This window comes from Leptosomus discolor, chromosome 4 (genome assembly GCF_034619465.1).
Source record: "Leptosomus discolor isolate bLepDis1 chromosome 4, bLepDis1.hap2, whole genome shotgun sequence".
NCBI lineage: Eukaryota > Metazoa > Chordata > Aves > Leptosomiformes > Leptosomidae > Leptosomus > Leptosomus discolor.
In genome coordinates, this window is record NC_141394.1 from 28535115 (window position 1) to 28549025 (window position 13911).

Genomic DNA, 13911 nt, shown 5'->3' on the forward strand with positions numbered 1-13911 from the left:
GTTTGTTTGGGGTCCTCCCATCCCGTCCGTGTCCCGCCCCCCTGTAGAGAGAGAACAGCGGTAATCACAAAGTCCAAGTCAGGTAGGCCATGTAGATGCATGCCTGGAAGCGTGACACTCAGCACCGGAGGGGGTGGCAACCACCACTAGACGGATATCTGGTGTCATCTGGATGCATGGAGCATTGCGAAACGGGGCCGAGGCCTCCTGGTCCCAGTCCCCCATTCTCTTTGCCCTAAACAAAAGAAGCCACTACCTCCACCCATGCAGGTGTGAATTAACGGACTTTGTGGCATTAACATAAGTGATAAGCTTGTCTATAGTCATCCCCACCCGCACCTATACCCCAGTGATGTAATGTAAATATTCGAGTATAAATATCACCCCAATTGCGGCCCAAAAATCGGGACACGATCAACTCGGAACCATACCGACGACCGGACGGATTGACGAGTTCGCTCCTTCTCCATCCCCCCTGCTCGGGACGCTTTGTGGGTAAGATTATTTCCTTCAGCTAACGCTGAGAGATATGCTTTTCCTCCCCCCCTGTATTTTACATTTTCTCCTCAGGTGCACTTCTGTGCTTCCCTGAGTGTATCCTTGGTCTCGTTTGTTGCGACTTTACTGTCTCTTGTTCCACTGTATCCCTGTTCGATGGGCTTGTCTATTCGCCAGGCGGCCGGGCCTACAGCCGGCAAGTTGTTATTGTTACTGTTGTTAGTGTGCGTGTGTGTGTGCGTGCGCGCGTATGGTATCTGGTGGTGTTGTTGCATAAAATCATCAGATTTAAAATGTTAGACCTGTGTGCATGTTTTGAAACCTGTAAGCATAGAAACCTCACCAGGTGACTGCGGTTTAGAAACTAGAGAAACTTGAAACCTGTTATGCACCAGTAATGCTCTTGGAAACCCCCTTATCCCTCTTATTCTGGTTTGAATATCAAGGATAATTTTAGGTAGGTTAGTCTCAAACAGAATAAATTATTAAATACAAAATAAAATCTGTATTGCTTATGCTGCTAGCATGCCTCTGTATAATTCTAGACCTAAGGTATTAAGTAACCAATAATCTCTTAGTGGTTAGAAACAAGGACAGCAGGTTGTAGCCCAAGATGTCTGCAAGACAGGATTTGTGATGGTACCCATTGTGTATAATCTTTGACTCATGACCGAAGCAGGTACGAGCCAAGAGCCTGCGAGCCAAGGACACGTTCCTTGACCAAACATGGTCAATTCGGGGAGCGGTCGAGACCTCCGATTCACAGTCCACCTACCCAAATTACACCACCTACTCAAAAGAGAACAATGGAAGACTACGACTGAGGCTGCGCGCTAATTTGCATCAGAAGTGAGAAAAGAAGAACCAGTCATCCAGAGAGGATGAAATTAAATATGCACTGTATAAATTAACTACGTATGAATTTGCTGTATAAATATCGGTTGATTGCAATGTGCCGGTGGACATCTTTGGGAAGGATCTCATGCCCCCGGTGCGCATCGTTATTAAAGGACGTCTCTACTTATCTAACTTTGTGTAGATAAGTTTTTCTTACCCACTGCAGGTCTGCAACAGTGTTATATTAGTGATAAACCTTTGGTTGTACCTGTAGCTTTTAATTTATCACCGGCAGTCCAAAAGAACCTGTAAATGTTGCTGTAAATAAACGATGACTATTTCTCACCCGATTTGTGTCTGTCGCATATTCGGTGCCGGCCGCACAAGGCCGGATGTATTTCCCCATTTTCGGAACACCCCCCGCCCATTGGAGACTACAGTTTGTGATACTTCTCTGTGAATAACGGGAGCTCTGCAGGCAAATGCTAGCTCGCTGTGAGGCGGACATCTGCAGTCGCTCTCTGGTTTAGGGGTGTGCTTGGTAGAGTAGGGTAGGGTTGACGGTTGGCCTCGATGATCTCAAAGCTCTTTTCCAACCCGAATGATTCTGGGATCCCTGCAGCTGATATGAGGGTGCCCTCTCCTCACCCCAGTGTGTCTGTGACTGTAAAGTCAGGCCCGCACACAAGAGCTGTCGGTGCAGGCCTGGCTGAGTCACACAAAACGGTGAATCGGATGCCAGAAAGCGTCGCCTCTGTCCTTTCTTTCATGGAGCTCACTTCTCATGGACCTATGCAGCAGGGCTTGGTTGAATTGCCTGAGGAGTAACTACAATGAGCACAAACTTGCGAGCAGATATTTTTATTAAGTAAGTGCTAAGATTACCTATTTCTATATGTGAGCGTGACTGGGAGACACTTCAGTGGCTCTGAACAGGGAGGCCTCCACTGGAAAGGGGATATCTGTTGCCTGGGGGTGGCTGTGGCACAGGCGGGACTTGTGATAGCGTGTGAGGGCAGGACGGTCCCTGGTTTCCAGAGCACTTTCTCAGTGGCAGGTCTTTCCTGGGAATGGTGCGTCTGCCTGTGCTCGACCTCGAGCCTTGAGAGCAACCGCCATTCTTTCTCCCTCTCTGGAAAACCTGTTGAGAAAGCAAGCCGTCTATTATCAGGCTAGGCTTGGGGTTATGTTAGACTGGTTTGGCTCTGTTGCCCATGCAGCTGACAGTAGAAGCACATCCACTCTTTAGCAAAGAAGCCTCTCTGGACACCACTTTGAAAAGCAGAGATTGTTGCTTTGGAGGCTGCTTCTTTTTCTTCTTCTTACGCAAGGTGCTCTTCAGCCGCTCCTCCAGTGGAGTTACAAACAATAGTACCTGCTGGTAGCATTAGAGCTGGCGTGAACGGCTTTGTTACAACGATAACGTACTCTGGGACTGCCTTTTGTGGCCTCTGTGTGCGTCAAAAGGAACGGAAAGGGGCGATAGTGGTGTTTCTTGGGAGTGGCAGTATTGTTGGGTTGCCCTGACTGGGTAGAGGATGCACAAGAGGGCTTTGGTAGCTGAAAAAGTGGGAGAAAGCGTGATACAGCCTGCCAAGAGTGAGGGAGGTGTGTGAGATGAGGGCGAATCCCAAAGTTCGCTGGCAGAAGGCGTCTCAGCTAGCGGAGAACTTAGAGGAGCAGATTTTAGTGAAGAGGTTAAATCAGGACCTCTGCTGCTGTGTTCTCTCTAGCAAGGGGCAGGTGCAATTGTACGCGAGTCCCTCATCTGGCTGTACTTCCGAGTTGCACCAGTGAGGAGAAGATTAACAGGAACGTCAGTCGTCAAGAGTAACCAACTGAGCGGCCACCAGAATAGAGGGTCTTGGGTATCTGGCTCTTAGAGAACTGAAATGTGGGTTTTGAACGTAATTGCTCGTATTGTCACTGAATCCTGGGATTCTAATGTGGGTCCTGCTGCAAAGACAAAAGGTGGAGCTTCCGAAGATTCGCAGTCCCTGTGCCGTCTGGTCACTAGCATTCTCGGCACCTGCTGTCTCAACGTTTCTCATTTCCCATTACTTACCCTGCTCCGTGTTTCTGCTTGCCACTGATTCTGTAGCCGAAGACCTGAGTGAAAGACTGTCTCACTTTACAGTGGTATAAACTGTGCGCCGCAATATACAGGAGGCTTTTCTCAAAGGGATCCCAAGTGCTCCGAAAACTTTGTGGAGCTGTTTGCAGTTAGGAGCATTTTTGGTAAGGCTATGCACGGTAAACTTCAACCACAAAGTCGTGTTTTCCGTGGGAGGAGAAGAGAAAAATTTCTGATGAGTGAGGTTTAACTTAGCCCTCATCCTAGCAGCCTCACTGCAGATTTTACCTGGACTGATTTGCTTTCCCTTCTGGACTTCTCTGCAGAGGAGGGAAAGGCTTTAGCGGACGCAGGCTGTTCGTGTTCTCTGCGGTGCCTTCCTTAGGAGTCAGCACGCCCTTGTCAGTCAGCTCTCAACAAATCAGGCTGAACACGTAGTCTTTCTCTGAAATGTGGAGGTAGCAGAAATTTTACTAAAGTTCCCACTTGCTGGTCTGGATGGTTCGGGGTGAATTCAGGAGTGCCCTTGCCTCATTTTCGAAGGTCTGAAGGACAGGAGACACACGTTCTGTTTGCTTTCTGCCTCCCCGCAGCCCACAGCAGCCCAGAGCCCCATTGGCAGAGCACATTTTTCTCCCCTGCGCCAGACCTGAGCGGCCGAGGTCCAAGTGTCAGGGCTGCGTGCCGTCGCCTTACTGCTCAGCACAGCCGCAGCTGGGCCAAGCACGCTTCAGGTGTGGATCCTGTTCCTTCCACCTCAGCAACCCCACTCGCTTCGGGTCTATGAGCGTTCCAGGGTTTTATGCGAACGTACTAGAGCTTGTGTTTTTCAGGAAGGGGTGCAGATGCGTATGTTTTACCTTCTTCACTTGCCCTTGCGAGCCACTTTCGGATCTCGGGAAGCGAATCCGTCTGCAAAATTTTGCCCAGTTTTTCCAGCACCTGGAAGATGTACGGGAAGAGCTGCTGACTCACGGCAGGTTTTGCATCCGTGTTAGTTTAGCTCTAGCTGTGCAAGCGGGCAGTTCTACAGCGGTGCAAATCGCCTAGCCGGTCCCATCAGTTTTGCCAGAGCGTGAGCTGAGGTCACCAGTCTGCAGAAGGTGATGTGGAGCCAGGACCACGTACACAGCCCCTCAGAGACACGGGAAGGCAATCCCAAGCAGTGTTTACTACATACAAAGGCCCTTGCGTGTGCCGTGTGATACTTGCAGGCTGTTCTTTAGAGAACAAGTTTCAGCCTGTGTACCAGCTGCGGTGCTCCCCCAGTGACGGCCCATAGCGACTTCCAGTTCGGTGGAAGCAATGCAGGAGTAAAGGTTCAATACGCAAGTCAGCAGTTTCCACGCTGGGGTGGCGGGGGGCGGGAAATCTGACCAGCAAAGTCCCACACCATCCTCAAGAGAAATAAAAACGCGTAACGTCCTAGGAAGCCGTATTCTGGAGCACTCGTGTCTTACCTTTCTATGCTGATCCAGGTAGCTGAGGTTGGAATTCGCGTTCTCCTGGGTGCGAGGACCGTAATGCAAGTTGACCAATGGGGAGGAAGGCTGAGTGAGAGGCGGGACGCGGATTCCCTGTCTACTTGCAGGCTGTGCAGGGGCTTGGAGTTGTTTCTTCAAAAGCTTTTCCAAAAGAGGAAACAAGAGCGTAAAGGAATGGCCCGACTCCATTTAAGCAGGTACTAAAGGCAATGTGAAGTATACGGCTGGCACTAGTCCCCAGCAAGGGTGTGCAGCAGAAAACGCGTCTAAAACTGTTATTTGATTGCATATGACCGGCTCTAGGTTACTTTTTACAGCTCCTGATACACATTCACCGAGAGCAATAACAGCTATCCATGGCATAACGCATAACATTGGATGGGAATGAAAGTGATGCCGGGTAACTACTGAAGGAAATCGGATGAGGAAGGGATTAAATCTGGACCTCTGTGGTCTGTTGGCTTTTCCCTCCTGGGTTTGTGTTGTGCTGCTGAGCCACTAGTCTTTGTTTCTCTGCGTGCAGGCTTCAGCAGTCTGTTGAAGGCCCAGGAACCAAACTGTGATTGGCAGGAGGTTCTGTTTGTAAGTGCAGAGGAAAAGCCAGAGGCAGCTCAGAGCTATTAAGAAACAGGAGTTTACTGAGTGTGGCTCTATGGCAGTGGAGTGTTGAGAAGCGAGAGAGAGTGCCGAAAGAGGGAGCCGTGTCTTTGTTTCCCTTACCTTTTCAGATGAAGTGGGGCTCTCTTGAATGCTCTCAGGAACATCTGCACGTCCTTCTGGAAAGGCAAAGGCAGAGTGTTTCCTCAAGTTGAAAAATAAAGGCCGTAAGATACAGCTCGTGTTGTTATGTCGGGGTGGGGGCCACTTTTAATTACAAAAATGCAGAAGCCATATTTTGGATATCTCTAAGGGGGTGTGTTTCTTTCCTTTTTTTGGTTAGCTTTGCTACCTCCCGTAGTCCACTAATGCAATTGTTTGCTGAGATGCCTAAGAAATCTGAAGAAGATCCCAGAAGGTGTATTTCGTAGACGCGTCTTCTAGTGCTGTGTAAGCACTACTGCAGAATAATTGCTGACAATTTTGAAATAATAGAATCAGAGAATCAGAGAATCGTTTTGGTTGGAAAAGATCCTTAGGATCATCAGGTCCAACCATTATACTAACACTACCAAGCCCACCACTAAACCATGTCCCTAAGCAGCACATCTACATGTCTTCGAACACCTCCAGGGATGGTGACTCAACCATTTCCCTGGGCAGCCTGTCCCAACGTCTAAGCACTCTTTCAGCAAAGCAATTTTTCCTGATATCCGACCTAAATCTCCCCTGGTGCAGCTTGAGGCCGTTACCTCTTGTGCTGTCATAGGTTACCGGGCAGAAGAGACAAAGACCAGCCTCCCTACAACTTCCTTTTCGGTAGTTGTAGAGAGTACTAAGGTGGCCTCTCAGCCGCCTCTTCACTAGGCTAAACAATCCCAGTTCCCTGGGGATGACATCTAAATTATTAGATGCCTAGTGAGTGGGTAATTCCTAAAAGCCATAAAGATGCAAGGGTAACTAGCGAGGAGAAATCCTGTAAGACATAGTGACTAACGCACGCACAGACGGGAAGAAATACTTGTGTTTTAAACGTCTGTCCACGGCCCTGTGTTCCCTGGACCTGGACCTGAGCTGTGATGACTCAGTGCCCTGGCTGAGACCCAGTCGCCCCTTTAACAGCTCACGTTCCTCTTCTGCTGCCGTCTGATGCGGCAGTTTGGTGCCTCTACTCACGTGTCACGGACTGGGAAGTGCGTAGCTCCCTTCGTGTAGAACCCTCGAGCTTTGGAAGGCAGCAGCAGGCAGATGAGTTGGTTCCGCTCTTCCCAGACAGCGCAGGGGTTCGATCAGCTCCTTGCTTGAGCACGACTCTGTTGCCGGCAGATGGGTGTTTTCTTGGAAAGCTGCTCTTTACCTCACAGATCAGTTCGTTGTTTGCTCCTGCGCAAAAGCAAAGGACACAGTCAGTCTTCAGTACAGTAACCACGCGCGGTTAACTCAGCAGGTGATCTCCAAGGAGCGTCTGTGCTGGAAGGACGGAAAGCAGAGGTGTCAGCCCTGACATTTGTATGGAACACTGCAGGCTTCTGGAACGGGGTGTAAACAGCGAGCAGGCTTGGCGTCCTTGAAGAATAGACGGCAGAGGGCTGTAAGCAGTCTGCTACAGTGGGCGGTGTGCTCAAGCACTGCCCGAACAGTGGTGATGTTCCAGGTGAAGTCTGGAGAGTGGCCAGGTAGGGTGAAGCACCCTCATTTAGCAATGCCAACAGGAGATGAGTATCATTCTTCCGCCTCTGGTAAGGAGCTTGTGGGTTTCAATGAGAGTCGCAGCATTTAATGTGGAATTAGGGATTCTTAGCCAGGGCGAAAGGAATTTTATAGACAACCACTATTTTTGTCATTAACGCAAGTCAAACTGGATTTAACGTGGCACAGAAGCGGTGCGATTAAGTAGCTGGATTTTCAGAGCCATGATTCTGTTTAGAATCTGACCTAAGACCAATACTAAGCAGAAAGTAATGGCAGCTGAACATTCCTCTGCTGAGAGCAGAAAGATAGCCACCAAATTAATCTGGCTGAGCCATGTAAGACTTTGGTCTTTGCTGGCTGTGGTCAGCTTGTCTTTTTTACCGGGTTCCAGAAAGAGAGATGCACCACAAATACATACTTCACTTTGTATGTGTTCTGTATTTTCACTTGAGGTACATTTTATACATACATAGATATGTGTCTGTATATGAGAGACAAGAACTTGTGACAGCCTGTCTCTGGCACTTCTGGGCCACTTGTGAGCACAGAAGGAAAGAGGAAGAAATTATTTTTGCTGGAAAGGAATTTTTAGCTTAAACCAAAAATCCTGGGCAGTTGTCTTGGTGAAATAGTCTTAATTGTACCTTGTAAAGGATTCAGTGCTGCCAACCTTTATGTTTCCAACCGGAGATTATTCATGGAATCACAGAACGGTTTGGGTTGGAAGGGACCTTAAAGTCCATCTAGTTCCAACCCCCTTGCCACGGGCAGGGACACTTTCCACTAGACCAGGTGGCTCAAAGCCCCATCCAGCCTGGCCTTGAGCACTAAAGTATTCGTTGCTGAGGACAGGTAAAGGTGCTCAGTGGATTGAAATGAAGGTAACAGCTCTTTTTGAGGAAATGCTTCTCTTAGAAGCAGGAAGACGGGAGCAGTGGGTGCTTTAGGAACAAAACAGCGTTCCGCTCGCCTTTCTCTTTGTGCTTGCCAGGACGGTCGTCCAGGCTATCTGTGTGGTCCCTCAACAGCTCTTACCTCGTATGTGGCAGAGCATCCTGGCATGGGGAATGTTCCTGGAGATGTAGTACTTTTCCCCTGAGCAGCTGGAGTGGGAGTCGTCCCCATGGTACTTCCACATGTCGTGGCCGGACAGAGGTTGGCGCGCTGACGTGGGGTTGGTGTTTGTTGCGCAGCCTTTCTTAGGCTCTTGCGGGGTGTCTTTGCGCAGAGCAGGTGGGCTCTTCCGCTGGTTGCCTGAGGCCGGACGCTGTGGGTGAAGTCAAGTAACGTGAACTCCCATAGACTGGCAGGTAGGGGAATCCTGAATTAGTGGTTTTCCTGTATTTTCACCTCTTCCATAGCCCATTTGGAGAAGCCGTAAGCAGCGGAGGTCAGAAGCAAGGTACCTGCTGCTGCGCTCCTAAGTAGTTAGCTCGGGCAACCAGTGCTGCCTGGGGGCACCTTCCAGCTGCTTTTACGCCCTTGCAGTTCCTGCTCCGGAGCTCAGCCGCTCCGTGCCCCTTGCCGTGCATGTCTGAGGCCCCTTTTTGTCGTAAGAGGCTACAGTGAAGCAGGGGGAGCGGATTGCTTTCTGCCTGGCGACGAGGAGTGCAGGGCCAGGTGATGAGAGCAAGGGAGATGTCGAGGCCTTTGGGGTTTCTATCGTTCCTAAGGGTTGTGTATGCAGAGAGGCAGTCCCGTGTCCCTTCGCACTTGCTATCTGCTCTAGATTGTGGTTTTCGAGGTTGAATAATAGACTAGTAGCTGTTACTACCGTTCACTTGGGTTTTTTCCCTTCCCTGTAGTAGCTGTCCCTAATGTTCCCAGTGTTCTTTGCTCCCAGCACTTGCTTAGGATACTCAGTACCGTAACGTCTGGGATGGGGATCATCCCAGGGATGGCGGTTTATCGAAGGACCCTGCTCTCGTCACCCAGACGGGTTTGCTAATCTGTTTGGTGATGATGCAGAATCAAGTTCGTCAGAGCTATTAAGAAACGGTGGTTTACTGAGTGTGGCTCTGTGGCAGTATCTGTCCATGACGGAGTTCTTTTGCAGCCAAAGCCCAGTAAATACAGTTTGAAGAACCGTGTTCTGCAGGTATAAGTGAGCAATAAATATAAAGCCTGGTCTTTACTGCACCCAGCTCAGGAACGAAAGGGCAGCATTTAGAGAGACCCCCACCCCGCAGTTAAAACAGGACAGGAAAGGGAGTCCTTATTAAAAGCATCTTCCTCAGTGCCCTCTGCTGTCCCCTACCACTGCAGCAACACTTGCATTTCCTTTTTATTAAGTGTGCTGTTCTTGTGATACCGCTTGCAGTGGAATGCTGCCTTAGCCCTCGGCTCTCGTACAGGCGCAGGAGAGGAGAGGAGTAAGTAGGTGGCCTGCAGCTTGAGACTAAAGAGCTATTGCTGAAAGAGTCTTTTACAGGAATTGATGAACACGGCTGCCAAGTTGGATCTAAACCCCAGCGTGCTGCTTCTACCAAACAGTGTCAACCAAAGTGAAACTGTTGTCAGTAAGTAATCTAAAGAACCTTTGTGTTGTGAGGGGTGGAGGCTTTTCCCTGTGCTTGTCTGCTGTACGGTGTGACCTTTTTTCCCCAGCAGCGTGAAACAAAGTGAATTTTCTTCCCATCTTCTCTGGGTTTGACCATTTCTCTTGCTAGCAAAGCCCAGTGAGATTACAGAGCTGGAAGTGAAAGAGCTGTAGCTTAGTTATCGCCCTGCTTGACACCATCTCCCTTCCAAGCTCTCATGTTCTACACGTGAGATCCTCGCATCCCTCTTTCTGGTTCCGTGCTGTCCTCCTTAGCAGTCTGAGAGGGTCAATTCAGGTTAGAGTGTTGAGAAGCGAGAGAGAGTGAGGAAAGAGAGAGCTGTGTCTTTGTTTCCGTTACCTTTTCAGATGAAGTGGGGCTCTCTTGAATGCTTTCAGGAACATCTGCACGTCCTCCTGGAAATGAAAAGGCAGCGTTTTTTCTCAGGTTGAAAAATAAAGGCCAAAAGATAGAGCTTGTGTTATGTCGGGGTGGGGGCCGCTTTTAATCACAAAAACGCAGAAGCGATATTTTAGGTATCTCCAAGGGGCTGTATTTCTTTCCTTTTTTGTTAGATTTTACTGCCTCCCATAGTCCATTAATGCAATTGTTTGCTGAGATGCCTAAGAAATCTGAAGAAGATCCCAGAAAGTGTATTCCATAGACGCGTCTTCTAGTGCTGTGTAAGCACTGCTGCGGTGTGTTGCTTATGGATGGAGTAATTGCTGATGATTGTGAAATCATTAGACGTCTAGTGAGCATATAGTCTCTAAAAGCTATAAAGATGCAAGGGTAACTAGCGAGGAGAAATCCTGTAAGACATAGTGACTAACGCACGCACAGACGGGAAGAAATACTTGTGTTTTAAACGTCCGTCCACAGCCCTGTGTTCCCTGGACCTGGACCTGAGCTGTGATGACTCAGTGCCCCGGCTGAGACCCAGTCGCCCCTTTAACAGCTCACGTTCCTCTTCTGCTGCCGTCTGATGCGGCAGTTTGGTGCCTCTACTCACGTGTCACGGACTGGGAAGTGCGTAGCTCCCTTCGTGTAGAACCCTCGAGCTTTGGAAGGCAGCAGCAGGCAGATGAGTTGGTTCCGCTCTTCCCAGACAGCGCAGGGGTTCGATCAGCTCCTTGCTTGAGCACGACTCTGTTGCCGGCAGATGGGTGTTTTCTTGGAAAGCTGCTTTTTACCTCACAGATCAGTTCGTTGTTTGCTCCTGCGCAAAAGCAAAGGACACAGTCAGTCTTCAGTACAGTAACCACGCGCGGTTAACTCAGCAGGTGATCTCCAAGGAGCGCCTGTGCTGGAAGGACGGAAAGCAGAGGTGTCAGCCCTGACATTTGTATGGAACACTGCAGGCTTCTGGAACGGGGTGTAAACAGCGAGCAGGCTTGGCGTCCTTGAAGAATAGACGGCAGAGGGCTGTAAGCAGTCTGCTACAGAAGGCGATTGTCTTGGTGAAATAGTCTTAGTTGTACCTTGTAAAGGATTCAGTGCTGCCAACCTTTATGTTTCCAACCGGAGATTATTCATGGAATCACAGAACGGTTTGGGTTGGAAGGGACCTTAAAGTCCATCTAGTTCCAACCCCTTTGCCACGGACAGGGATGCCTTCCACTAGACCAGGTGGCTCAAAGCCCCATCCAGCCTGGCCTTGAGCACTAAAGTATTCGTTGCTGAGGACAGGTAAAGGTGCTCAGTGGATTGAAATGAAGGTAACGGCTCTTTTTGAGGAAATGCTTCTCTTAGACAGAAGCAGGAAGACGGGGGCAGTGGGAATAAAACAGCGTTCCGCTCGCCTTTCTCTTTGTGCTTGCCAGGACGGTCGTCCAGGCTGTCTGTGTGGTCCCTCAACAGCTCTTACCTCGTATGTGGCAGAGCATCCTGGCATGGGGAATGTTCCTGGAGATGTAGTACTTTTCCCCTGAGCAGCTGGAGTGGGAGTCGTCCCCATGGTACTTCCACATGTCGTGGCCGGACAGAGGTTGGCGCGCTGACGTGGGGTTGGTGTTTGTTGCGCAGCCTTTCTTAGGCTCTTGCGGGGTGTCTTTGCGCAGAGCAGGTGGGCTCTTCCGCTGGTTGCCTGAGGCCGGACGCTGTGGGTGAAGTCAAGAACGTGAACTCCCATAGACTGGCAGGTAGGGGAATCCTGAATTAGTGGTTTTCCTGTATTTTCTGTATTTTCACCTATTTTCTCCGAAATTAGTCTGACTATAGGCCAGCCTCTTCCACCCACCTCTCTACCTACGTGTGAGTTTGGACATACACATTTGCCTCCACCAGTGTGACTGTCTATATACTTCCCCGGATCCAATATTTCTGTCTGTCTGTCTGCCTGTGTTTCCAGTTCTATAGTTTTTTGGTTTTGTTTTTTTTTTTTTTCCCTAACGTAGTATACCTTGCAGTAAGTTACTGGGAATGTCATCATTCTGGAATCTGTAATTAAGTTGCTGTTTTAATTATAACATATTCTACTAAATCACCTTGTGAATCCTTAACTTGGTTAATGATTAAGTGCTGCTAAATTTCAACCTTTTGATCTACTTCACACCATTGATAAATTTTGAATGGCTGTTAAACCGTAACCGTGTCGAAATACTTTGTCCGCCACAACTAGTAGCTGTTGCTACCATTCACTTCGGGTTTTTTCCCTTTCCTGTAGCAGCCGTCACTAACGTTCACAGTGTTCTTTGCCTCTGGCACTTGCTTAGGATACTCAGTACCATAACGTCTAAGACGGGGAACACCCCAGGAATGGCGGTTTATTGAAGGACCCTGCTCCCCGTGTGACAGCCGGCGCAACTAAGAAAAGGCGACGGGTGACAGGAGGAGGCGACTCTCTTCCGAGAGGGACGGAGGCGCCCCTCGGCTGACCTGACGTGCTCTCTAGAGAGGTGAGCTGCTACCGGGGGCTCGGATCAGGGATGGCACCGAGAGACTACCAAGCCTCGTAGAGCGCGCTGACTGTTATCCGCTGCTGCTGTCTCGCGTGGGCACCAGTGTTACAGCCAGGGGCAGTCTGGGGAGTATCAAGAAGGATTGCAGGGCCCTGGGAGTGGCGGTAAGGGACTCTGGAGTGCAGGCAGCTTTTCCATCGGTCCTCCTGGTCAAAGGGAAGGGGTTGGAAAGGGCCAGGCAAATCCGGCGAATCTGCAAATGCTACAGGACTGGTGCCACAGCCAGGGCTTCGGCTACTTAGAGCATGGGACTCGCTTTGAGCAGCCTGGTCTGCTGGGGGCTGATGGGGTCCATCTGTCAGAGAAGGGGAAGAGCATCTTCTCTAAGTGTCAGAGCAGCCAACAAGCAGAAGCGCTATGCTGGACCTTACTCTCCCCAACAAGGAGGGGCTGGCAGGGAATGTGAAGCTCAAGGGCAGCCTTGGCTGCAGTGACCATGAAATGGTGGCGTTCAAGATCCTTCAGGCAGCGAGGAGGGTGCACAGCAAGCTCACGTGCCCCGTGGCAGCGGGGGGTTGGAACTAGTGATCTTTAAGGTCCCTTCCAACCCAAACCATTCTGTGTTTCATTCTACGATTCAAACCTAAGAAATTCACCTGTAAGAGCTGCTGGCTCTAAGAGCCTGGATGAGCTGAGAACGGAACAAACATTCCTCCTATGCCCTGAGAAACCAACCGGAGCAAGGTCGGTCTTTGTCGCCTCTGGATCATCACATTTCAGTGCACGAGGAGGCAGGATAAAAGCTACAGTTCATAGAAACATTTTGTAGCTTATGGCGAGCTCATCCTTTCTTTTCCAAATCAAATTACATTTACCTCCTGATATCAAAAGGAAAAATACTCGTCTTCTGATTTTGGGTGTAGTGGATTGATCCAATAATTGAAATGATGAAAATGGCTGTCTTGTGTAACATCCTGATTGCACTTGTTTTTCTCAGCCAACTTTTATAACTTTGATTAAAAAAACCAAAAAAAACCCAAAAAACCAAAAACGAATGGGCAGACTCGCTTTTCCAAAGCCCTATGATTTTTTTTAAATGTGTAGTGCTTACTTTAAATGTGTGGAGGGCAAAATATTCTCTCCGTATGCCGAAGCTTAAATGCTTACTCAAAGCAGCGTGTTAAGTAACTTGTAGGAGCAGGAAAGACTTTCCTTTTTCTGGGGCTTCTGATTATCTGCATAGTCTTACTTCTGTTTCTATGTCAGCTGCCTCGAAAGGACTAACTCAG